At 37.7% G+C, this 27,621-nt stretch overlaps 1 protein-coding gene across 3 annotated transcripts in view; it reads right to left on the minus strand.

Annotated features, from left to right (window-relative positions):
* Positions 1 to 27,621, minus strand: part of DGKI (diacylglycerol kinase iota) — a 560,838-nt gene that overhangs the window by 44,384 nt on the left and 488,833 nt on the right. The window lies entirely within an intron of this gene.

Below are 27,621 nucleotides of genomic sequence, written 5' to 3' on the forward strand. Positions count from 1 at the left end.
TTGCCTATTCTATTGCTGTCATAACCTTTCTCTATAAATCTGGTAGTTAATATCTGGGATTGTGTCTGATAGCTTTCTAGAGATGAACAATTTTTCTTTACTCTCATATACTGGCTTTTTGGGATATTGTGTTTCCATTGATTTAAATGGCAACTGGATGAATGTATATAATTATTAGCGTCAATCGCTTTGAAGTAGGTTTCAGTGTGTATTTGATTATCATTAATTTCTATTGAAATATCTAAAAAATTGAGTTTCCTACAACTATATTCATGAGAGAAGGATATTCCTAAGTTGTTACTGTTAAGATCTGTTAAAAATATGTTTAATAGTTCAACGTCCCCACGCCACACAATAAAAATGTCATCTATGAATCTGCAATAGAGCACAAGGTTCGCCTCCCAATGGCCATTGTAGATGTAATTATCCTCAAAATGGCCCATAAACAAATTAGCATAACTGGGGGCGAACCTTGTGCCCATTGCAGTTCCCTTAGTCTGGAGAAATACCTCCTTATTGAATAAAAAACTGTTATTTTGTAGGATAAAACCAATACAATCCAGAATAAATTTATTTTGAGTCTCAGATAGATCTATATCTCTGTCTAAAAATGATTTAATAGCTTCTTTTCCCATATGATGTGATATATTAGTATACAAAGAATTGACATCACATGTTGCCATAATGTAATTTTCTTTCCATTCTAGGTTTTGGATTTTATTTAGAAAATGTGTCGAGTCTCTTAAATATGCTGGTAGCGTTATCACATATTTCTGTAGGAAAAAATCTACATATTGGGATAGGCCTGATGTAAGGGAACCTATCCCAGAGATTATGGGACGGCCAGGGGGATTTTTAAGATCTTTGTGGATCTTTGGTAGAAAGTAAAAGGTGGGGGTCTTAGGATATGTTGTATTTAAAAAGTTAAATTCTGATTCATTAATTATACCTTCTTTCTTAGCCTCTTTAAGTAATGTTCCTAGTTTTAATTCCTGTTGCTTTAATGGATTCTGTTTAAGTTTAGTGTAAGTAGTCTTATCTTGTAAGATCCTATTTGCTTCTTGGATATAATAGTTTGTGTCCATTAGGACAATGCCCCCACCCTTATCTGCCGGTTTCACTACTATATCAGTATTATTTTGTAATTCCTTAAGCGTTTCACTCTCTTTTTTACTCATATTATTTTTAAAAGGTTTGCTTTGATCGAGTATTTCTAAATCTTTCTTTATATTCTCCTCAAATAGTTTTATGTGTTCGCTTTTCTCCTGTATAGGAAAGAAATCGGATTTAGCCTTCAGGTCTGTATGGATGTAACTGTTTTGTGTGTCTCTGTGTTGTATGGGATTTTTGAGAAAGTATCTTTTTAATGTGAGTTTTCTAATGTACTGATTGACATTAATTAAGGTCTCAAATTTATTGAGTCTGCATGATGGTGCAAACGTGAGGCCTTTTCCTAATACTTTCTCTTGTTCTTCGGTTAAAATCACTTTACTTAAATTAAATATTCCAACTTTCTTTTTGCTTTCTATCTCCTTTGTGATTTGTTTAGAGGTTCCTCTCCCTCTTCTACCTCTAATCTTCTTTTTCCTTGTGTGTTTCTTTCTGGTATTATAGCTCCTGGATAATCTCTTGATGGCCCCGCCTTTGCGGGGACACCCTCTAAAAAATGTTTTGTCTGTGTGTTGTCTTCTTGTATGTTTGAATTTAGTTGTTTCCTGAATTGATGAGTTCTCGCGGGGCTCTGTTGTGCTTGTAATGGTGTATATCTGTTTTGAAGGGGTATTCTCCAGTTTTGTTGTTCATTATAAGAGTGTTTGGGGTATTCTCTATACATATTATATGAATGGTTTGATTGATTTCTAAATCCATTGTCATTTTGTCTATTATTATGTCTGTTGTCATTGTATCTGTTATTGTAATAATTGTATTGATGACTGTAAAAATCTCTATCTGAGTTTTCATGGTTCTGATATCTATTTTGGTATCTGTGTTGATACCAATTTTGATGACTATTGGGGTACCAATTTTGGTGGTTTCTTTGGTTATATGTATTATCGTAACCTCTCTCATTGTTGTATTGATTATATCCTCTCCTTTGTGGTATATACTCTTCTCTTTTTGTGTGCCAGCCATTATTTGTGTTTCTACTTGGTGTTTTTGGCCAATTTTCAGAGTCTATGTTCTGATATTCATTCTCATTATTGTGATAATTTTCAATTCTCTTATTTGGCTGTTTATTCACTTCTTCAATTCTTTTGTGATTCTGATAATTAGTTTTATGTTTATTATTTGTATAATTGGGTACATTTTCTTTATCTTTATTCATGTTTTTCTTTTTGCTAAATAAATGTGCTATTTCTCTTCTAGAGTTATCTGTGGTGGGGTTATCAATAATAATTTCCTCTATATTCCTTTCTATAGTAATTTGTTTGGAATTACTCTCATCTTCATTTGTTTTATAATCTGTTGTATCTCTTTGAAATTTTGAATTTTTCTGCAAGGTGATGTTATTTTTAAGTTCAGAGGTTCTCCTTATTATTTCAATTTGTGTGTTCTTGTGTTCCTCATTTTGTTCTAAGCGAGAAATATACAACTTTCAGAAGTAAAAAAAGACATTGAAACTATAAAAAATAAAATGAACAGCATAGAACAAAATGAGGAACACAAGAACACACAAATTGAAATAATAAGGAGAACCTCTGAACTTAAAAATAACATCACCTTGCAGAAAAATTCAAAATTTCAAAGAGATACAACAGATTATAAAACAAATGAAGATGAGAGTAATTCCAAACAAATTACTATAGAAAGGAATATAGAGGAAATTATTATTGATAACCCCACCACAGATAACTCTAGAAGAGAAATAGCACATTTATTTAGTAAAAAGAAAAACATGAATAAAGATAAAGAAAATGTACCCAATTATACAAATAATAAACATAAAACTAATTATCAGAATCACAAAAGAATTGAAGAAGTGAATAAACAGCCAAATAAGAGAATTGAAAATTATCACAATAATGAGAATGAATATCAGAACATAGACTCTGAAAATTGGCCAAAAACACCAAGTAGAAACACAAATAATGGCTGGCACACAAAAAGAGAAGAGTATATACCACAAAGGAGAGGATATAATCAATACAACAATGAGAGAGGTTACGATAATACATATAACCAAAGAAACCACCAAAACTGGTACCCCAATAGTCATCAAAATTGGTATCAACACAGATACCAAAATAGATATCAGAACCATGAAAACTCAGATAGAGATTTTTACAGTCATCAATACAATTATTACAATAACAGATACAATGACAACAGACATAATAATAGACAAAATGACAATGGATTTAGAAATCAATCAAACCATTCATATAATATGTATAGAGAATACCCCAAACACTCTTATAATGAACAACAAAACTGGAGAATACCCCTTCAAAACAGATATACACCATTACAAGCACAACAGAGCCCCGCGAGAACTCATCAATTCAGGAAACAACTAAATTCAAACATACAAGAAGACAACACACAGACAAAACATTTTTTAGAGGGTGTCCCCGCAAAGGCGGGGCCATCAAGAGATTATCCAGGAGCTATAATACCAGAAAGAAACACACAAGGAAAAAGAAGATTAGAGGTAGAAGAGGGAGAGGAACCTCTAAACAAATCACAAAGGAGATAGAAAGCAAAAAGAAAGTTGGAATATTTAATTTAAGTAAAGTGATTTTAACCGAAGAACAAGAGAAAGTATTAGGAAAAGGCCTCACGTTTGCACCATCATGCAGACTCAATAAATTTGAGACCTTAATTAATGTCAATCAGTACATTAGAAAACTCACATTAAAAAGATACTTTCTCAAAAATCCCATACAACACAGAGACACACAAAACAGTTACATCCATACAGACCTGAAGGCTAAATCCGATTTCTTTCCTATACAGGAGAAAAGCGAACACATAAAACTATTTGAGGAGAATATAAAGAAAGATTTAGAAATACTCGATCAAAGCAAACCTTTTAAAAATAATATGAGTAAAAAAGAGAGTGAAACGCTTAAGGAATTACAAAATAATACTGATATAGTAGTGAAACCGGCAGATAAGGGTGGGGGCATTGTCCTAATGGACACAAACTATTATATCCAAGAAGCAAATAGGATCTTACAAGATAAGACTACTTACACTAAACTTAAACAGAATCCATTAAAGCAACAGGAATTAAAACTAGGAACATTACTTAAAGAGGCTAAGAAAGAAGGTATAATTAATGAATCAGAATTTAACTTTTTAAATACAACATATCCTAAGACCCCCACCTTTTACTTTCTACCAAAGATCCACAAAGATCTTAAAAATCCCCCTGGCCGTCCCATAATCTCTGGGATAGGTTCCCTTACATCAGGCCTATCCCAATATGTAGATTTTTTCCTACAGAAATATGTGATAACGCTACCAGCATATTTAAGAGACTCGACACATTTTCTAAATAAAATCCAAAACCTAGAATGGAAAGAAAATTACATTATGGCAACATGTGATGTCAATTCTTTGTATACTAATATATCACATCATATGGGAAAAGAAGCTATTAAATCATTTTTAGACAGAGATATAGATCTATCTGAGACTCAAAATAAATTTATTCTGGATTGTATTGGTTTTATCCTACAAAATAACAGTTTTTTATTCAATAAGGAGGTATTTCTCCAGACTAAGGGAACTGCAATGGGCACAAGGTTCGCCCCCAGTTATGCTAATTTGTTTATGGGCCATTTTGAGGATAATTACATCTACAATGGCCATTGGGAGGCGAACCTTGTGCTCTATTGCAGATTCATAGATGACATTTTTATTGTGTGGCGTGGGGACGTTGAACTATTAAACATATTTTTAACAGATCTTAACAGTAACAACTTAGGAATATCCTTCTCTCATGAATATAGTTGTAGGAAACTCAATTTTTTAGATATTTCAATAGAAATTAATGATAATCAAATACACACTGAAACCTACTTCAAAGCGATTGACGCTAATAATTATATACATTCATCCAGTTGCCATTTAAATCAATGGAAACACAATATCCCAAAAAGCCAGTATATGAGAGTAAAGAAAAATTGTTCATCTCTAGAAAGCTATCAGACACAATCCCAGATATTAACTACCAGATTTATAGAGAAAGGTTATGACAGCAATAGAATAGGCAAAATACAACAAGAGGTTGCTAAAATTGATAGAAACACCTTATTACTACCAAAAAAGAAATCCGTTGCACAAAAATCTAATGAACTGTTTGTACCTTTCATCACTGGGTTTAGCTCAGAACACTATGAAGTCAAAAAGATTTTGAGAAAACATTGGTATTTAATTAAACAGGACCATATACTAGGGAATCAAGTAAAAAATCAACCTGATATAATTTTTAAAAAAGCTAGAAACTTAAAGAGTTTATTATCTCCCAGTGAATATAAGGAAAAAAAACAACATTCTACATATAAAGATATGAAAGGAGATAAACTAATTGTTTTTTTTCCGTGTAACACCTGTAAGTCATGCAAACACAGTCATAAGATAAAAGATTTAAAATCACATAACACAAACTTCAGTTTTAAAATAAAGCAATTAATAAGATGTTCTGATAAGAATATAATCTATTGCATCAAATGTTCATGTAATCTGTTCTATTTTGGACAGACGAGTAGGATTTTAAGAGATCGCATCCGGGAACATATTTTAAAAATAGAGCACGGCTCTTCAGAAACAAAATTATATAACCATTTTAAAGAAAAACATGAAGGGAGTCTAAAAGATTTTAAATATTGGGGTGTAACACAAATTAATCTTGGGAGTAGGGGAGGGAATATTAACAATGTATTATTAAAAAAGGAAGCTGAATTTATATTTAATTTTAAAACCCTCCACCCCCATGGCCTGAACTCCGAAATGGATCTTAGTAGGCTAATATGAAAATCCAATTTTTCAATTTTTTCAAAAAAAGAATTTTAAATAATCTTTTTATACACATGTATGATTTTATATTTTATAATACATATGTATATATTTTAAACTAATTCCTAATTTTGCACAAACTTCATGAAATTGCTATTACTTTGTATAAATGTTTGCTATCTCTAACACTATCACATTAACACACACATATAACTACCAAAACCATTTAGAAACTTAGTAGAGACAGAATCCTCTCAAACATTTGTTGTTTATATACACACATATATTTTTATATATTTTTTCCGTATATATTCTAATAACTTTTTTATATTTTTTATATTTTTTCCATAATCAATAAGAGGTTGCCAAGATTGGATTTATTGTATCAAATGAATCAAATAATAGATACTTAAAATCAAGTGTAAACATATGAATCAACAAAATAGTGTAACAATTTTTACTAAAATGTTTGTAACACAATGATTCACATATCTCCAATAGCTTATTCACTATTGGCTGGGTATTATCCAATGAGAAAGGAGAGAGGGCTATTTAAAATGGCCTAAACATTTAGTAAGCATCTTGATAAAGGCCCCTGGAGGCTGAAACGCATAGAACTTGCTTACTAAACTTTGATACATTTTATACATTTTATATCTCTTTAATAGCTGAGGTATCGTTGGTGGATAGGACAGGTACATTGAGCGGTCACTGATTACAGGTGAGCCGTCTCTGCATGTGTAATTCCTGCCCCAGGACCCACAGAAAACGAACCCAGAGTGCTTTTTAAAGGTCTATTATTCATAGGCTGAAATATTGCACAACGGCGCATTACTATTTGGAAATCTGAACTGAACTCTAACCCGGAACCTGATCCCTCTGGGACCATTTCCACACGCTGGATACCTGCTGCGAAGGACGGACAGATACTGAAAAAACGGAGGAAAGCCATACAGAAAGAAGATAAAGTTACTCCTTACATCACTCCGTTTTTACCCGGTCTTTGAATTGACATACTGGTAAACATTACCCCCTAAGGAGATCATACTGGTAAACATTACCACCCACGGATCACACTGGTAAACATTATCACCCACGGATAAGCTCCATTTTGGGAATACTGATATCAAGCACTTTTTAATAGACTTTTTAATAGACTTTGTAGCTATTTTATCGGTTTTTGTCATATAGGCTGCCAACAATTCTGGTTAGTTATACATGCTGCTAATAATTCTGTTTAGTCATATAAGCTGCTAATAATTCTGCTAATAAGTTTGTTTATTTGAGAACCTCAGATAGTCACTCTCATTGCAGTCTTTTAGATACACTTATTTTTTACCTGATGCCGGCATCTTTTATAGGAGTTATCTGTTAGAATTTATGTTAGAATTTATCTTATATTGTTATAATAAATATTGATTTATTTGTACATATATATCCAATCCTTTTTTTTTTGGCTACGTAGATACGCTAATTTTTATTAGATTTTTATTGTTTATTTATACTAGTAATGTACTATCTCATTAGAGTTTTTTAGCTATCTCATTTGAGTTTTTTAGATATTTTGGCTCTCAGCTATTCGTTAGCGCTATCCCTCCTCCACACTTTCTTTTTGTATTTCTGTGTCACACTAGTGTGTGTGTAACGTGTAACCAGCACTTGTGTTTTGTATTCCACCTGTAACACTGTGATTATTTATTAGTTTTGTGTGCTTGTGTGACGCTGCTTGTGTGTATTTCTGTATCACACTAGTGTGTGTGTAACGTGTAACCAACACTTGTGTTTTGTATTCCAGCTGTAACACTGTGATTATTTATTAGTTTTGTGTGCTTGTGTGACGCTGCTTGTGTGTATTTCTGTATCACACTAGTGTGTGTGTAACGTGTAACCAACACTTGTGTTTTGTATTCCAGCTGTAACACTGTGATTATTTATTACTTTTGTGTGCTTGTGTGACGCTGCTTGTGTGTATTTCTGTATCACACTAGTGTGTGTGTAACGTGTAACCAGCACTTGTGTTTTGTATTCCACCTGTAACACTGTGATTATTTATTCGTTTTGTGTGCTTGTGTGACGCTGCTTGTGTGTATTTCTGTGTCACACTAGTGTGTGTGTAACATGTAACCAACACTTGTGTTTTGTATTCCAGCTGTAACACTGTGATTATTTATTAGTGCTGTGTGTTTGTGTGACGCTGCTTGTGTGTATTTCTGTATCACACTAGTGTGTGTGTAACATGTAACCAGCACTTGTGTTTTGTATTCCAGCTGTAACACTGTGATTATTTATTAGTGTTGTGTGTTTGTGTGACGCTGCTTGTGTGTATTTCTGTGTCACACTAGTGTGTGTGTAACATGTAACCAGCACTTGTGTTTTGTATTCCACCTATAACACTGTGATTATTTATTAGTGCTGTGTGTTTGTGTGACGCTGCTTGTGTGTATTTCTGTGTCACACTAGTGTGTGTGTGTAACGTGTAACCAGCACTTGTGTTTTTTATTCCACCTGTAACACTGTGATTATTTATTAGTGCTGTGTGTTTGTGTGACGCTGCTTGTGTGTATTTCTGTGTCACACTATTGTGTGTGTAACATGTAACCAGTACTTGTGTTTTGTCTTCCAGCTGTAACACTGTGATTATTTATTAGTGCTGTGTGTTTGTGTGACACTGCTTGTGTGTAATTCAGTGTCACACTATTGTGTGTGTAACGTAACCAGCATTTGTGTTTTGTCTTCCAGCTGTAACACTGTGATTATTTATTAGTGCTGTGTGTTTGTGTGACGCTGCTTGTGTGTATTTCTGTGTCACACTAGTGTGTGTGTGTAACGTGTAACCAACACTTGTGTTTTGTCTTCCAGCTGTAACACTGTGATTATTTATTAGTGCTGTGTGTTTGTGTGACGCTGCTTGTGTGTGTTCCTGTGTCACACTAGTGTGTGTGTAACATGTAACCAACACTTGTGTTTTGTCTTCCAGCTGTAACACTGTGATTATTTATTAGTGTTGTGTGTTTGTGTGACGCTGCGTGTGTATATTTCTGTGTCACACTAGTGTGTGTGTAACATGTAACCAACACTTGTGTTTTGTATTCCAGCTGTAACACTGTGATTATTTATTAGTGCTGTGTGTTTGTGTGACGCTGCTTGTGTGTATTCCTGTGTCACACTAGTGTGTGTGTAACGTGTAACCAACACTTGTGTTTTGTATTCCCCCTGTAACACTGTGATTATTTATTAGTGCTGTGTGTTTGTGTGACACTGCTTGTGTGTATTCCTGTGTCACACTAGTGTGTGTGTAACATGTAACCAGCACTTGTGTTTTGTCTTCCACCTATAACACTGTGATTATTTATTAGTGCTGTGTGTTTGTGTGACGCTGCTTGTGTGTATTTCTGTGTCACACTAGTGTGTGTGTGTAAAATGTAACCCGCACTTGTGTTTTGTCTTCCAGCTGTAACACTGTGATTATTTATTTGTGCTGTGTGTTTGTGTGACACTGCTTGTGTGTATTTCTGTGTCACACTAGTGTGTGTGTAACATGTAACCAACACTTGTGTTTTGTATTCCCCCTGTAACACTGTGATTATTTATTAGTGCTGTGTGTTTGTGTGACACTGCTTGTGTGTATTCCTGTGTCACACTAGTGTGTGTGTAACATGTAACCAGCACTTGTGTTTTGTATTCCACCTGTAACACTGTGATTATTTATTAGTGCTGTGTGCTTGTGTGACGCTGCTTGTGTATATTTCTGTGTCACACTAGTGTGTGTGTGTAACATGTAACCAGCATTTGTGTTTTGTCTTCCAGCTGTAACACTGTGATTATTTATTAGTGCTGTGTGTTTGTGTGACACTGCTTGTGTGTATTTCTGTGTCACACTAGTGTGTGTGTAACATGTAACCAACACTTGTGTTTTGTATTCCACCTGTAACACTGTGATTATTTATTAGTGCTGTGTGTTTGTGTGACACTGCTTGTGTGTATTTCTGTGTCACACTAGTGTGTGTGTGTAACATGTAACCAACACTTGTGTTTTGTATTCCACCTGTAACACTGTGATTATTTATTAGTGCTGTGTGTTGTGTGACACTGCTTGTGTGTATTTCTGTGTCACACTAGTGTGTGTGTAACGTGTAACCAACACTTGTATTTTGTATTCCAGCTGTAACACTGTGATTATTTATTAGTGCTGTGTGTTTGTGTGACGCTGCTTGTGTGTATTTCTGTGTCACACTAGTGTGTGTGTAACATGTAACCAACACTTGTGTTTTGTATTCCAGCTGTAACACTGTGATTATTTATTAGTGTTGTGTGTTTGTGTGACGCTGCTTGTGTGTATTTCTGTGTCACACTAGTGTGTGTGTAACATGTAACCAGCATTTGTGTTTTGTCTTCAAGCTGTAACACTGATTATTTATTAGTGCTGTGTGGATTGTGTTTACATTCCTGCTTCTCAAATAAAGATACCAAGAGCAATTTATAATAGGAGTAAAAGTTGCTTAAAATGTCATGCTCTATCTAAATCATGAAAGAAAAAAATTGGGTTTCATATCACTTTTAAGCTGGAGGTAAGTACCCCAGGTAGCAAGCTGACAGGTGACTGCATGGTATAACTTTCACAAAGCCGATAATAGCCATAAGGTAACTTGATAAATGGAGGGCAAGAAGGGACTCTTCTTCTTCTGGTCTGAGGTGCGCACCGGTCTGTTTACCTATGTTTATTGTTACGCCAGAACCATCTACTAATTGTGTTATGTGGCTCAGTGTGATTACAGTAAAGTTCTGAATGTACTTAAAAGACAGGTAGGACCCATCCCATAAAGTTAAAGCTGTAGAATTGACTTGTCTAGCTGCATTATAGATTAAGGTAGCTGTAGTAGGCCACTGACTCAGTATAATATGGGGATTAAAAATGGTACCATTAAGATTATGGGATAAGAGAACAACATTTTTTACACATTTGGCCAAGTGTACCCTATCTTTCTCAAAAAACCTTCCCACTATTAACTCTTGGGGGCAGATTTATCAATGTCATGTCCGCCAGACTTCGCTGAATGCTGACAGCATATGCCATACCCCCAACTGTCCCGATTTTCGCGGGACAGTCCCGATTTTAGGGGTCTGTCCCCCTGTCCCGGGTTGCTAGCTATCTGTCCCGATTCGCCCCAGGCATTAAAAAATAAATAAATAAATATATATATATATATATATATATATATAAAAAATTAAATTCTGTTGGGCCCATACTCAGAAGCAGCTGGCTTTGCTCTCACAGGGTTAGATAGCTGTTAGATTCCCTGTGTAAAAGGAATGGTGTGTGGGTTAAGCAGGAGTAAGAAGGCTGTATACACTCTCACCACGGGTAATGATGACCTCTCTAACCTACCTCTGGTAGTGATGATGTCTAACCCCTGGTGATAATACTAGCATGCCTTCAGTTTTATACAATGAGCAGTGCTAATACCTGGGTAACGAACAGTGGCAGCCGCAGACTGCCAGCTAATGTGCTTGCCAACCCCAGAACCCCATAAAATGAATTACAGATACCCATATATGATGTATTGTGTGTGTGTGTGTCTATCTGTATCCATAACTGTGTGTGTATCTCTATGTATAAGTTTATGCAGTGTGTGTGTGTCTGCATGTATAAATGTAAGCTATGTAGTGTGTGTGTATGTGTATCTGCATGTGTGTGTATGTGTATCTGCATGTATAAGTGTATGCTATGTAGTGTGTGTGTGTGTCTGCATGTATAAGTGTATACTATGTAGTGTCTGTGTATCTGCATGTATAAGTGTATGCTGCATGTATAAGTGTATGCTATGTAATGTGTGTGTGTATCTGCATGTATAAGTGTGTACTATGTAGTGTCTGTGTATCTGCCTGTATAAGTGTATGCTATGTAGTGTGTGTGTATCTGCATGTATAAGTGTGTACTATGTAGTGTCTGTGTATCTGCCTGTATAAGTGTATGCTATGTAGTGTGTGTGTATCTGCATGCATAAGTGTATGCTATGTAGTGTGTGTGTATCTGCATGTATAAGTGTATGCTATGTAGTGTGTGTGTATCTGCATGTATAAGTGTATACTATGTAGTGTGTGTGTATCTACATGTATAAGTGTATACTATGTAGTGTGTGTGTATCTACATGTATAAGTGTATGCTTTGTAGTGTGTGTGTATCTGCATGTGTAAGTGTATGCTATGTAGTGTGTGTGTGTATGTGCGTGCATGTATAAGTGTATGTTATATAGTGTGTGTATCTGCATATGTAAGTGTATGCTATGTAGTATGTTACTGTGCATTTTTGCTGACTTTAAATGCCAGAATTAGAATATTAATGGGGAATGCAGAGAGCAGTTTTAAAGAATTTATTATTAAATGTCCAATTAAGATAAAAATATTTAGCAATGTCTTTGCAAAGGCTAATTAAATACATAGCTCACATAACCATACCAGAGGTTTGATTTGCTGCCTAAATGTATTAAAATATATGACTTTATTTAGAATTTTATATTACTTTGGTCTTATGATTTTTTAAGCCCCGCCCACCACATTTCAATTTTTGTGTGTGTATGTGTAATTTTCCCTGTAATCTGGGAATGGCAGCTAATGCCGCAGATACCGCTGAAGATACTTGGGTAGCAATTTCTGCTTTTAAATAAACTCCACTAGGAGTTATAGAGGAACCGCAGGACACTGCATGTGATGCCATTGAGGCTTGGGATGTAGCAGGAGAAAGCTGAGGTATTATTTTAACAGCTTCATCCTTAGAGACATTAGGCTCCAAAATTATACCTTTATTTTGCAAGGTTTTCTTGACACATGAAGAACAAAATTGCATAGGAGCTGCAATTTGTGCATCTAAACATAATAAGCATGAATTCATAAGAGCAGGCTCTTGCTCCATATCAGACATGTTGTGAAACAGTAAATAAACTTGTACAGATAAGTTTCAAAGATTTTAATATTCAATTAATATAAGCCAAGGAAAAAATACACTTTAAATTGTATCCCAAATTAGGATCGATCCCCAGCTAAAATTATGTGAGAAAAGTTAAGAAAAAACATTTAACCCCTTAATGACCGACGACATACGTCCTCAAAAAAAATACCCTTAATGACCGAGGACGTAATACCCTTAACGACCGAGGCATCCTGCAATAACATTCTTTACCCCTCCAGTGTGGCCCTCTCTGCACCGGACATCGATGGTCGCAAACGTTGGTGGGTGGGAGCCGAAGTGAGAGGCGGGTGGGCCTCACGCGTGCACCGGGGATGGCGGACGAGCACATGCACGGGGAGGGAGCGGCTGGGAACCACTGCACTACAGAAAAATTTATAATTGTAAGTGGGAGAAAGGAGGGAGGGAATAGGTTAATAAAATAGCTAAGGGATCTGGGAGGCGGTGGGGGGATGGTCTTGGGGGGGGAAGCTACACTACAGAAAAAAAAAAGTTTAAAAAAAAATCTATTTTTCTGTTGACTACCCAAGATGGCTCCAAATAAGGTAGAGGGGGAGGATTAGAGAGCTGTTTGGGGATCAGGTAAGTTGGGGGCTAAGGGGGGACCCTACACAGCAGCATATGTAAATATGCTTAAAAACCTTTTATTTTAGTACTGGCAGACTTTCTGCCAGTACTTAAGATGACGGGGACAATTGTGGGGTGGGGGAGGAAAGAGAGCTGTTTGGGAGGGATCAGGGGGTCTTATGTGTCAGGTGGGAGGCTGAACTCTACACTAAAGCTAAAATTAACCCTGCAAGCTCCCTAATTAACCCCTGGACTGCTGGGCATAATACACGTGTGATGCACAGCAGCATTTAGCGGCCTTCTAATTACCAAAAAGCAACGCCAAAGACATATATGTCTGCTATTTCTGAACAAAGGGGATCCCAGAGAAGCATTTACAACCATTTGTGCCATAATTGCACAAGCTGTTTGTAAATAATTTCAGTGAGAAACCTAAAGTTTGTAAAAAAGTGAACAATTTTTTTAATTTGATTGCATTTGGCGGTGAAATGGTGGCATGAAATATACCAAAAACGGCTTAGATCAATACTTTGGGTTGTCTACTACACTACGCTAAAGCTACAATTAACCCTACAAGCTCCCTAATTAACCCCTGCACTGCTGGGCATAATACACGTGTGGTGTGCAGCGGCATTTAGCGGCCTTCTAATTACCAAAAAGCAATGCCAAAGCCATATATGTCTGCTATTTCTGAACAAAGGGTATCCCAGAGAAGCATTTACAACTATTTATGCCATACTTGCACAAGTTGTTTGTAAATAATTTTAATGAGAAACCTAAAATTGTGAAAAATGTTAAGTTTTTTTTATTTGATCGCATTTGGCGGTGAAATGGTGGCATGAAATATACCAAGATGGGCCTAGATCAATACTTGGGGTTGTCTACTACACTACACTAAAGCTAAAATTAACCCTAGAAGCTCCCTACTTAACCTCTTCACTGCTGGGCATAATACATGTGTGGTGCGCAGTGGCATTTAGCGGCCTTCTAATTACCAAAAAGCAACGCCAAAGCCATATACGTCTGCTATTTCTGAACAAAGGGGATCCCAGAGAAGCATTTAAAACCATTTATGTCTTAATTGCACAAGTTCTTTGTAAATAATTTCAGTGAGAAACCTAAAGTTTGTGAAAAAGTGAACAATTTTTTTTATTTGATCGCATTTGGCGGTGAAATGGTGGCATAAAATATACCAAAATGGGCCTTGATCAATACTTTGGGATGTCTTCTAAAAAAAATGTATACATGTCAAGAGATATTCAGGTATTCCTGACAGATATCAGGGTTCCAATGTAACTAGCGCTAATTTTGAAAAAAAGTGGTTTGGAAATAGCAAAGTGCTACTTGTATTTATTGCCCTATAACTTGCAAAAAAAGCAAAGAGCATGTAAACATTGGGTATTTCTAAACTCAGGACAAAATGTAGAAACTATTTAGCATGGATGTTTTTTGGTGGTTGTAGATGTGTAACAGATTTTGGTGGTCAAAGTTAGAAAAAGTGTTTTTTTCCATTTTTTCATCATATTTTATAAAAAAAATTATAGTAAATTATAAGATATGATGAAAATAATGGTATCTTTAGAAAGTCCATTTAATGGCGAGAAAAACGGTATATAATATGTGTGGGTATAGTAAATGAGTAAGAGGAAAATTACAGCTAAAGACCACCGCAGAAATGTAAAAACAGCCTTGGTCCCAAATGGACAGAAAATGGAAAAGTGCTGTGGTCATTAAGGGGTTAATAAACATAATACACATGTGTGGGCATAATACACGTGTGATGCACAGCAGCATTTAGCGGCCTTCTAATTACCAAAAAGCAACGCCAAAGCCATATATGTCTGCTATTTCTGAACAAAGGGGATCCCAGAGAAGCATTTACAACCATTTGTGCCATAATTGCACAAGCTGTTTGTAAATAATTTCACTGAGAAACCTAAACGCCTAGATTACAAGTTTTGTCGGTAAAGCCGTGCATTGTTAACAAGCCATAATTGCATAATTGCACAAGCTGTTTATACATTATTTCAGTGAGAAACCTAAAGTTTGTAAAAAAGTGAACAATTTTTTTTAATTTGATCGCATTTGGCGGTGAAATGGCGGCATGAAATATACCAAACACGGCTTAGATCAATACTTTGGGTTGTCTACTACACTACGCTAAAGCTACAATTAACCCTACAAGCTCCCTAATTAACCCCTTTACTGCTGGGCATAATACACGTGTGGTGTGTAGCGGCATTTAGCGGCCTTCTAATTACCAAAAAGCAATGCCAAAGCCATATATGTCTGCTATTTCTGAACAAAGGGGATCCCAAAGAAGCATTTACAACCATTTGTGCCATAATTGTACAAGCTGTTTGTAAATAATTTCACTGAGAAACCTAAACGCCTAGATTACAAGTTTTGTCGGTAAAGCCGTGCGTTGTTAACAAGCCTTTTTTTTCCAGCGCTCACTTAAAACAATGCTGGTATTACAAGTTTTCTGAAAGGCTGCGTTAGCCTCAGAAAAGTGAGCGTTGAGCAAAATTTAGCTCCACATCTCACTGTAATACCAGCGTTGCTTAAATCAGCGGTAAGCTGGTGTAAAGTGCTCGTGCACGATTTCCCCATAGGAAACAATGGGGCTGAGACGGCTGAAAAAAAACCTAACACCTGCAAAAAAGCAGCGTCCAGCTTCTAACGCAGCCCCATTGTTTCCTATGGGAAAAGTCTACACCTAACACCCTAACATGAACCCCGAATCTAAACACCCCTAATCTAACACTTATTGACCCCTAATCTTCCGCCCCCGACATCGTCGCCACCTGCATTATACTATTAACCCCTAATCTGCCGCTCCGGACACCGCCGCCACCTACATTATACTTATGAACCCCTAATCTGCTGCCCCTAACAACGCCAACACCTACATTATATTTTTTAACCCCTAATCTGCCGCCCCCAACGTCGCCACCACCTACCTACAATTATTAACCCCTAATCTGCCGCCCCCAACGTCGCCGACACTATACTAAATTTATTAACCCCTAAACCTAAGTCTAACCCTAACGCCCCCTAACTTAAATATAATTTAAATAAATATAAATAAATTAATATAATTAAATAAATTAATCCTATTTAAAACTAAATACTTACCTATAAAATAAACCCTAATATAGCTACAATATAACTAATAGTTACATATATATACATATATACATATATATAGCTATTTTAGGATTTATTTTTATTTTACAGGCAACTTTGTATTTATTTTAACTAGGTAGAATAGTTATTAAAGAGTTATTAACTATTTAATAACTACCTAGCTAAAATAAATACAAAATTACCTGTAAAATAAATCCTAACCTAAGTTACAATTACACCTAACACTACTCTATAAATAAATTAAGTAACTAAATTAAATTAAACTAATTACAATTAAATAAAATAAACTAAATTACGAAAAAAAACACTAAATTACAGAAAATAAAAAAGAAAACAGAATTTATGCTTACCTGATAAATTTCTTTCTCTTGTGATGTATCGAGTCCACGGATTCATCCATACTTGTGGGATATTCTCCTTCCCTACAGGAAGTGGCAGAGAGAGCACCCACAGCAGAGCTGTCTATATAGCTCCTCCCTTAGCTCCACCCCCCAGTCATTCGACCGAAGGCTAGGAAGAAAAAGGAGAAACTATAGGGTGCAATGGTGACTGAAGTTTTTTAAATAAAAATATACTACCTGTCCTTAAATAGACAGGACGGGCCGTGGACTCAATACATCACAAGAGAAAGAAATTTATCAGGTAAGCATAAATTCTGTTTTCTCTTGTAAGATGTATCGAGTCCACGGATTCATCCATACTTGTGGGATACCAATACCAAAGCTTTAGGACACAGATGAAGGGAGGTACAAGACAGGTTCCTTAAACGGAAGGCACCACTGCTTGTAGAACATTTCTCCCAAAAATAGCCTCCGAAGAAGCAAAAGAATCGAATTTGTAAAATTTGGAAAAAGTATGAAGCGAAGACCAAGTCGCCGCCTTACAAATCTGTTCAACAGAAGCCTCATTTTTAAAAGCCCATGTGGAAGCCACTGCTCTAGTAGAATGAGCAGTAATTCTTTCAGGAGGCTGCTGGCCAGCAGTCTCATAAGCCATACGGATGATGCTTTGCAGCCAAAAAGAAAGAGAGGTAGCCGTAGCCTTTTGACCTCTCCGCTTACCAGAATAGACAACAAACAACGAAGATGTTTGACGGAAATCTTTGGTTGCTTGTAAGTAGAACTTTAAAGCACAAACCACATCAAGATTGTGCAACAGACATTCCTTCTTTGAAGAAGGATTAGGACACAGCGAAGAAACAACAATTTCCTGATTGATATTCCTATTAGAAACAACCATAGGAAGGAATCCAGGTTTGGTACGTAAAACCACCATATCTGCATGGAAAATAAGATAAGGTGAGTCACACTGTAAAGCAGATAACTCAGAAACTCTTCGAGCCGAAGAGATAGCTACTAAAAACAAAACTTTCCAAGATAGAAGCTTAATATCTATGGAATGCATAGGTTCAAACGGAACCCCTTGAAGAACTTTAAGAACCAAGTTTAGGCTCCATGGCGGAGCAACAGGTTTAAATACAGGCTTGATCCTGACCAAGGCCTGACTAAACGCTTGAACGTCTGGGACATCTGCCAGACGTTTGTGTAAAAGAATAGACAAAGCAGATATTTGTCCCTTTAAGGAACTAGCTGATAATCCCTTCTCCAATCCTAGGAATCCTAATCTTACTCCATGAGTAACCCTTGGATTCACACCAACAAAGATATTTGCGCCAAATATTATGATAGATTTTCCTGGTGACAGGCTTTCTAGCCTGAATCAGGGTATCAATGACCAACTCAGAGAAACCACGCTTTGATAGAATCAGGCGTTCAATCTCCAAGCAGTCAGACGCAGAGAAATTAGATTTGGATGCTTGAACGGACCTTGGATTAGAAGGTCCTGCCTCATTGGCAGAGTCCACGGTGGAACAGATGACATGTCCACCATGCATACCAAGTCCTGCGTGGCCACGCAGGAGCTATCAAAATCACTGAAGCTCTCTCCTGCTTGATCTTGGCAATCAGACGAGGGAGCAGAGGAAATGGTGGAAACACATAAGCCAGGCTGAAGGACCAGGGCACTGCTAGAGCATCTATCAGCGCTGCCTGGGGATCCCTTGACCTGGACCCGTAATAAGGAAGCTTGGCGTTCTGACGAGACGCCATGAGATCCAGTTCTGGTTTGCCCTATAGTTGAATCAGCTGGGCAAATACCTCCGGATGGAGCTCCCACTCCCCCGGATGAAAAGTCTGCCGACTTAGAAAATCCGCCTCCCAGTTCTCTACTCCTGGGATATGGATAGCTGAGAGATGGCAAGAGTGAACCTCCGCCCATCGGATAATTTTGGTTACCTCCATCATCGCGTTCAATCTCCAAGCAGTCAGACGCAGAGAAATTAGATTTGGATGCTTGAACGGACTTTGGATTAGGAGTCCACGGGGGAACAGATGAAATGTCCACCAGGTCTGCATACCAAGTACTGCGTGGCCACGCAGGCACTATCAGAATCACCGAAGCTCTCTCCTGCTTGATTCTGGCAACCAGACGTGGGAGGAGAGGAAACGGAGGAAATACATAAGCCATATTGAAGGACCAGGGCACTGCTAGAGCATCTATCAGTACTGCCTGGGGATCCCGGGACCTGGACCCTTAACGCGGAAGTTTGGCATTCTGTCGGGACGCCATCAGATCCAATTCTGGTGTGCCCCATAGCTGAGTCAGCTGGGCAAATACCTCCGGATGGAGCTCCCACTCCCCCGGATGAAAAGTCTGACGACTTAGGAAATGCGCCTCCCAGTTCTCTACCCCTGGGATATGGATTCCTGAGAGATGGCAAGAGTGATCCTCCGCCCATCGGATAATTTTGGTTACCTCCATCATCGCTAGAGAACTCCGTGTTCCTCCTTGATGATTGATATAGGCTACAGTCGTGATGTTGTCTGACTGAAATCTGATGAATTTTGCCGCAGCTAGCTGAGGCCACGCCTGAAGCGCACTGAATATCGCTCTCAGTACTAGAATGTTTATCGGGAGGAGAGATTCCTCCCGAGACCATAAGCCCTGTGCTTTCAGGGATTTCCAGACTGCACCCCAGCCAAGCAGGCTGGCATCTGTCGTAACTATGAGCCACTCTGGCCTGCGGAAACATATTCCCTGAGACAGGTGGTCCTGAGACAACCACCAGAGAAGAGAATCTCTGGTCTCTTGGTCCAGATGCAGTTGAGGAGATAAATCTGCATAATCCCCATTCCACTGTTTGAGCATGCATAGTTGCAGTGGTCTGAGGTGTAGGCGGGCATAAGGAACTATGTCCATTGCTGCTACCATAAGTCTGATTACCTCCATACACAGAGCCACTGATGGCCGAGGAATGGAATGAAGAGCTCGACAAGTGATTAAAAGTTTTGATTTTCTGACCTCTGTCAGAAATATTTTCATTTCTACCGAGTCTATCAGAGTCCCTAGGAAGGAAACTCTTGTGAGAAGGACGAGAGAACTCTTTTTTATGTTCACCTTCCACCCGTGAGAGCCAACATGATGTCCGTGTGAGACTTGGCTAGCTGGAAAGTCGACGCCTGAATTAAGATGTCGTCTAGATAAGGCGCCACTGCTATACCCCGCGGTCTTAGAACTACCAAAAGGGACCCTAGCACCTTTGTGAAAATTCTGGGAGCCGTGGCCAACCCAAAGGGAAGAGCCACAAACTGCTAATGCCTGTCCAGAAATGCGAATCTGAGGAATTGATGATGATCTCTGTGAATAGGGATGTGTAGATACGCATCCTTTAAGTCCACGGTAGTCATATATTGACCCTTCTGGATCAGAGGAAGAATAGTCCAAATAGTCTCCATCTTGAAAGATGGTACTCTGAGGAATTTGTTTAGAATTTTGAGATCCAAGATTGGTCTGAAAGTTCCCTCTTTTTTGGGAACCACAAACAGGTTGGAGTAAAAACCTAGCTCTTGTTCCGCTCTTGGAACTGGGCGAATCACTCCCATGGTATGTAGGTCTTCTACACAGCATAAGAACGCCTCTCTCTTTGTCTGGTTTGCAGACAATTGAGAAATGTGAAATCTCCCCCTTGGGGGGAGTCTTTGAAGTCCAGAAGATATCCTTGGGACACAATTTCTAAAGCCCAGGAATCATGAACATCTCTTGCCCATGCCTGAGCAAAGAGAGAGAGTCTGCCCCCTACTAGATCCGGTCCCGGATCGGGGGCTACCCCTTCATGCTGTCTTAGAGGCAGCAGCAGGCTTCTTGGCCTGTTTACCTTTGTTCCAAGCCTGGTTAGGTCTCCAGACTGACTTGGATTGGACAGAATTCCCCTCTTGTGCTGCAGGGGAAGCTGAAGTGGGACCACCCTTGAAGTTCCGAAAGGAACGAAAATTATTTTGTTTGGTCCTCATCTTATTTGTTTTATCCTGAGGGAGGGCATGGCCTTTCCCTCCATTGATGTCTGAAATAATTTCTTTCAGTGCAGGCCCGAATAGGGTCTTTCCTTTGAAAGGGATGTTCAACAATTTAGATTTTGATGACACATCAGCAGACCAGGACTTAAGCCATAACGCCCTGCATGCTAAAATGGCAAAACCTGAATTCTTTGCCGCTAATTTAGCCATTTGGAAAGCGGCATTTGTAATGAAAGAATTAGCCAACTTAAGGGACTTAATTCTATCCATAATGTCCTCTAATGGAGTCTCCACCTGGAGAGCCTCTTCTAGAGCCTCAAACCAGAAAGCAGCTGCAGTAGTTACAGGAACAATGCATGCAATAGGTTGGAGAAGAAAACCTTGATGAACAAAATTTTTCTTTAGGAGACTGTCTAATTTTTTATCCATAGGATCTTTGAAAGCACAACTGTCTTCGATAGGTATAGTTGTATGCTTAGCAATAGTAGAAATAGCTCCCTCCACCTTAGGAACAGTCTGCCACGAGTCCTGTATGGTGCCAGGACTCGTGGAGGGGGAGCGAACGGAATACCTCGTCTATCCCACTCCTTAGTAACAATAGTCACAATCCTCCTAGGGACTGGAAAAACATCAGTGTAAACAGGAACCTCTAAGTATCTGTCCATTTTACACAATTTCACTGGGACCACTATAGGGTCACAATCGTCTAGAGTAGCTAATACCTCCTTGAGTAATAAGCGGAGGTGTTCAAGCTTAAATTTAAAGGCCGTCATATCAGAATCTGTCTTAGGGAATGTCTTTCCTGAATCAGAAATCTCTCCCTCAGATAACAAATCCCTTACCCCTACTTCAGAACATTGTGAGGGTATATCGGATACGGCTACTAAAGCGTCAGATGGCTCAGCATTTGTTCTTAACCCAGAGCTGACACGCTTTCCATGCAAACCAGGCAGTTTAGAGAAAACCTCTGTGAGGGTTTTATTCATAACTGTGGCCATGTCTTGTAAAGTAAATTAATTAGACGCACTAGAGGTACTTGGCTGTGCGGGCGTTACTGGTTGTGACACTTGGGGAGAGCTAGATGCTAAACCTTCATTTCCTTCTAACTGAGAATCATCTATTGCAATATTTTTAAGTGCTAAAATATGCTCTTTCTAATTTATAGACATATCAGTGCAAGTGGGACACATTCTAAGAGGGGGTTCCACAATGGCTTCTAAACACATAGAACAAGGATTCTTCTTGGTGTCAGACATGTTAAACAGGCTAGTAATGTAACAAGCAAGCTTGGAAAACACTTTAATCAAAGTAAGTAACACTTTTTAAAAAACGGTACCGTGCCTTTAAGAGAAAAAAAAGCTGCACAAACTCTGCAAAACAGTGTAAAAAAGCAGTAAACACAACGAAATTTTAAAAAAAACTTCAAAACCGGTAAAATAACGTTCAGCACCTTGCCACAGCTCTACTGTGGCGCCTACCTGCCCTTTAGGAACGATTTATGGGGAAAAAAACCTCTTTACAGCCCTCAAATACAGCAGGAATCTCTGGAGAAGTAGCTGGATGCTTCTGAGGTAAATAAACTGTGCAACTGAAAATAGGCCCCACCCACCTCACTCGATGTTATGGGGCCTAAAAAATACCACAGAGTGTTTCTTAAACTAGCCATGTGGGTTAATAGCCCTTAAACAAGCCACAAAGACCCCTTAAAGTCCCTCAAAAAACGTTTTATTTGTAATTAAACCAAAACGTTTTTTCCTATTAGTGTCACCAGTAACTAATCGGAATTCAAGGGACGCCATCTTGGATGACGTCACTTAAAGGAACCGTCATTCGTCGCTAGCCCGTCGGAAGAAGAGGATGCTCCGTGTCGGATGTCTTGAAGATGGACCCGCTCCGCGCCAGAAGGATGAAGATAGAAGATGCAGCCTGGATGAAGACTTCTGTCGTCTGGAGGACCTCTTCTGCCCCGATCGGATGAAGACTTCTGCCCGGCTGGGTGAAGACGGCTCAAGGTAGGGTGATCTTCAGGGGGTTAGTGTTAGGTTTTTTTAAGGGGGGATTGGGTGGGTTTTAGAGTAGGGGTATGTGGGTGGTGGGTTTTAATGTTGGGGGGGTATTGTATTTTTTTGTTTACAGGTAAAAGAGCTGATTACTTTGGGGCAATGCTCCGCAAAAGGCCCTTTTAAGGGCTATTTGTAATTTAGTATAGGGTAGGGAATTTTATTATTTTGGGGGGCTTTTTTATTTTATTAGAGGGATTAGATTAGGTGTAATTAGTTTAAAAAATTGTAATTTCTTTTTTATTTTCTGTAATTTAGTGTTTGTTTTTTTCGTAATTTAGTTTATTTAATTTAATTGTAATTAGTTTAATTTAATTTAGTTAATTAATTTATTTATAGAGTAGTGTTAGGTGTAATTGTAACTTAGGTTAGGATTTATTTTACATGTAATTTTGTATTTATTTTAGCTAGGTAGTTATTAAATAGTTAATAACTATTTAATAACTATTCTACCTAGTTAAAATAAAAACAAAGTTGCCTGTAAAATAAAAATAAATCCTAAAATAGCTATAATGTAACTATTAGTTATATTGTAGCTATATTAGGGTTTATTTTATAGGTAAGTATTTAGTTTTAAATAGGATTAATGTATTTAATTATAGTAATTTTATTTATATTTATTTAAAATAGATTTAAGTTAGAGGGGTTAGGGTTAGGTTTAGGGGTTAATACATTTAATATAGTAGCGGCGACGTTGGGTGCGGCAGATTAGGTTTTAATAATTGTAGGTAGGTGTCGGCGATGTTAGGGACGGCAGATTAGGGGTTAATAAAATGTAACTAGTGTTTGCGAGGCGGGAGTGCGGCGGTTTAGGGGTTAATACATTTATTAAAGTGGCGGCGATGTCCGGTCGGCAAATTAGGGGTTCAAAATTTTTACTATAGGGTTTGCGATGTGGGGGGGGCCTCGGTTTAGGGGTTCATAGGTAGTTTATGGGTGTTAGTGTACTTTTTAGCACTTTAGTTAAGAGTTTTATGTTCCGGCGTTAGCCCATAAAACTCTTAACTACTGACTTTTAAATGCGGTAGAAGTCTTGACAGGAGAGGGTGTACTGCTCACTTTGTCCAAGACTTGTAATACCGGCGTTAGGAAAATCTCATTAAAAAGTTAGGATACGCAATTGACGTAAGGGGATTTGCGGTAGCCTCAAGTCGCGGAAGAAAAGTGAGCGGTACACCTGTACCTATCAGACTTGTAATACCAGCGGGCGTTAAAAAGCAGCGTTGGGACCTCTCAACGCTGCTTTTAAAGGCTAACGCAGAACTCGTAATCTAGCCGAAAGTTTGTGTAAAATGATTTGTTTTATTTGATCGCATTTGGCGGTGAAATGGAGCCATGAAATATACCAAAATGGGCCTAGATCAATACTTTGGGTTGTCTACTAAAAAAAATATATACATGTGAAGGGTTATTCAGGGATTCCTGACAGATATCAGTGTTACGATGTAACTATCGCTAACTTTGAAAAGAAATGGTTTGGAAATAGAAAAGGGCTACTTGTACTTATTGCCCTATAACTTGCAAAAAAGCAAAGAACATGTAAGCATTGGGTATTTCTAAACTCAGGACAAAATTTAGAAACTATTTAGCATGGGTGTTTTTTGGTGGTTGTAGATGTGTAACAGATTTTGGGGGTCAAAGTTAGAAAAAGTGTGTGTTTTTTTCATTTTTTCATCATATTTTTTTTATTTTTTATAGTAAATTATAAGATATGATGAAAACAATGGTATTTATAAAAAAGTCTATTTAATGGGGAGAAAAGGGTATATAATATGTGTGTGTACAGTAAATGACTAAGAGGAAAATTACAGCTAAACACAAACACCACAGAAATGTAAAAAAAGCCCTGGTCCTAAACGTCAACAAATGGAAAAGTGCTCTGGTCACTAAGAGGTTAGTGCACATATAATTGCCCTTAATATCCTGCACTCTCTAAACAACACTCCTGTCTCCAACAATCTCCGAACCTCTTAATAAAATCTGAAACTTGCACTCCTGGTTTCTGTTTACATGCGGCTGCCTTTGTAATATGTTTCCAATCACCATGCTGATTTTTAAAATGTCTAAATTGCCTGCCACATTTTTTCTGCCACCCAAGTGGTTCTCCATACATATTTGCCCATAGTTTCAGGATAATCGTACTTAGGGTCCAGGAGCTTATAGATCCCAGGGAAATCTATATCGGACAACAAGAACCGATATTCAGGACCTGCCAGACAAATATTGTTTGTGACCCTTTTGAGATACGTTATTGCCACCAAAGGGTGCTTCCCAGGGTCAGGGTATTTCAGTGCCCATGACATAAACTGCTCTGAGTCAGAGGGTTTGATCATGGTCTGTTCACCTATGGTCATAAACAGAGCATCAGTCACATTCTCCACCTTATGGGTTTCAAATAGGTTGTTAGCACTCAGGCCCCCTTCTGCACCCGCACTGACACCTATCGTATTTCTAACTAGTGGTACGAGTGTTCTTGGAGTGAGAGTGACTTGCCTAACTGTGGTATATTTTTGACCCAGACTACCTGTAGCCTGTGATTCCCCTTCATCCTCTCTTTCTCTTTTGGGGGGTGATACTTCCACTAGGTGGAGTGCCCTGGTCTTTTATTGAAGCCTCTGTGCTACTAGAGTTGCTAATAAATTCTCGTCCTCCCGCTCTGCATCCCTTCTTTGTGTGTGACAAAGATCGCTGCTCCATAACCTGTCTGCCTGCTCTGAGGAGGCAGACAGACATCGCCACAATTCAACCCGATCCAATACGATCGGGTTGATTGACACCCCCTGCTAGCGGGCGATTGGCCGCAAATCTGCAGGGGGGCGGCGTTGCACCAGCAGTTCACAAGAGCTGCTGGTGCAATGCTAAATGGGGAGAGCATATTGCTCTCCGCATTCAGTGATGTCTGTCGGACATGATCCGCTGATCGGTTTATGTCGGACAGACACATAATAAATAGGCCCCATAGTGTCTTTGTACTCTTGAATTCCTCAAACTCTTGGCATTCGGCAGTTAAAGGGACAGTCTAGTATAAATTAAACTTTCATTATTCAGATAGGACTTTTAATTTTAATCAACTTTCCAATTTACTTTTATCATCAAATTTGCTTTTTTCTCTTGGTATTCTTAGTTTAAACTAAACCTAGGTAGGCTCATATGCTAATTTCTAAGCCTTTGAGGGCTGCCTCTTATCACAGGCTTTTTAAATCTCTTTTCAACACAAAGAGACAGAAAGTACACGTGGGCTATATAGATAACACTGTGTTCAGGCACAGGGGGTTATTTAAGATTTAGCACAATACAATGCTAAATTTAAGACAATAGATAATAAACAGTCACAGTCATGTGATCAGGGGGCTGGAAGAAGGTTCCTAGATACAAGGTAATCACAAAGGTAAAAAGTACATTAATATAACTGTGTTGGTTATGCAAAACTGGGGAATGAGTAATAAAGGGATTATCTATCTTTTAAAACAATAACAATTCTATGGTTGACTGTCCCTTTAAATATTTTTTTGGATATAGAAACATCTTTTCAGGATGAAGTCAAGGTTTTTCTGCATGATTGTCTGGAGTTCCTCCTAAACCACAATTATTTTCTGTTCAATAATGAATTTTGTATTCAACTTTGCCCCTTCATATGCAAATGTATTTGTGGGTTGGTGGGAACTCCACTATATCAATGCAGACAGCAATCCTTTTATTCTAAATAATACAAGTAATAATAATAATATAACAAGGTAATACTGTGTGTAACAAGGTAGTAGTCAAAATTGATTACTGTGTGTGGTGGTATTTTCTGTAACAAGGTAATACCTATGTATTACTGTATGTGGGGGTTACTTTTTTGGAACAAGGTAATTATCATATGATACTTTGTTGTGATACTTAACAATGGAATCAGTATTTATTACTGTGTTAGGGGTTATTGTGTGTAAGAAAGGTAATAAGTATTTAATATTGTGTGTTGGTTCTTTGTGTAATAAGATTTTCAGTAGTTTTTTTATTAAATGTAGTGTTACTGTGTATAATTGTAACTTAGTGTAGGGTTATTGTGTGTAGCAAGATAATCAGTATTTATCACTGTATATGGGATTATTGTGTATAACAAGGTAATCAGTATTTGTTACTGTATTGTGTATGCTTTGTGTCACAGAGTATTCAGTATTTATTACTGTGTGGGGGTTACTGTGTGTAACAGACTTACCAGTATCCATTACTATATATGGTGTTAATTTGTGTAAAGTAATCAGTATTTTTAATTATGTGGTGTTACTATGTGTAGCAAAGTAATCAGTATTTATAATTCTGTGTTGTTACTATGTGTAACAAAGTAATCAGTATTTATAATTCAGTGGTGTTACTATGTGTAGCAAAGTAATCAGTATTTATAATTCAGTGGTGTTACTATGTGTAACAAAGTAATCAGTATTTATAATTCATTGGTGTTACTATGTGTAAGAAAGTAATCAGTATTTATAATTCTGTGGTGTTACTATGTGTAACAAAGTAATCAGTATTTATAATTATGTGGTGTTACTATGTGTAACAAAGTAATCAGTATTTATAA

This window comes from Bombina bombina, chromosome 6 (assembly GCF_027579735.1).
Source record: "Bombina bombina isolate aBomBom1 chromosome 6, aBomBom1.pri, whole genome shotgun sequence".
Lineage (NCBI taxonomy): Eukaryota > Metazoa > Chordata > Amphibia > Anura > Bombinatoridae > Bombina > Bombina bombina.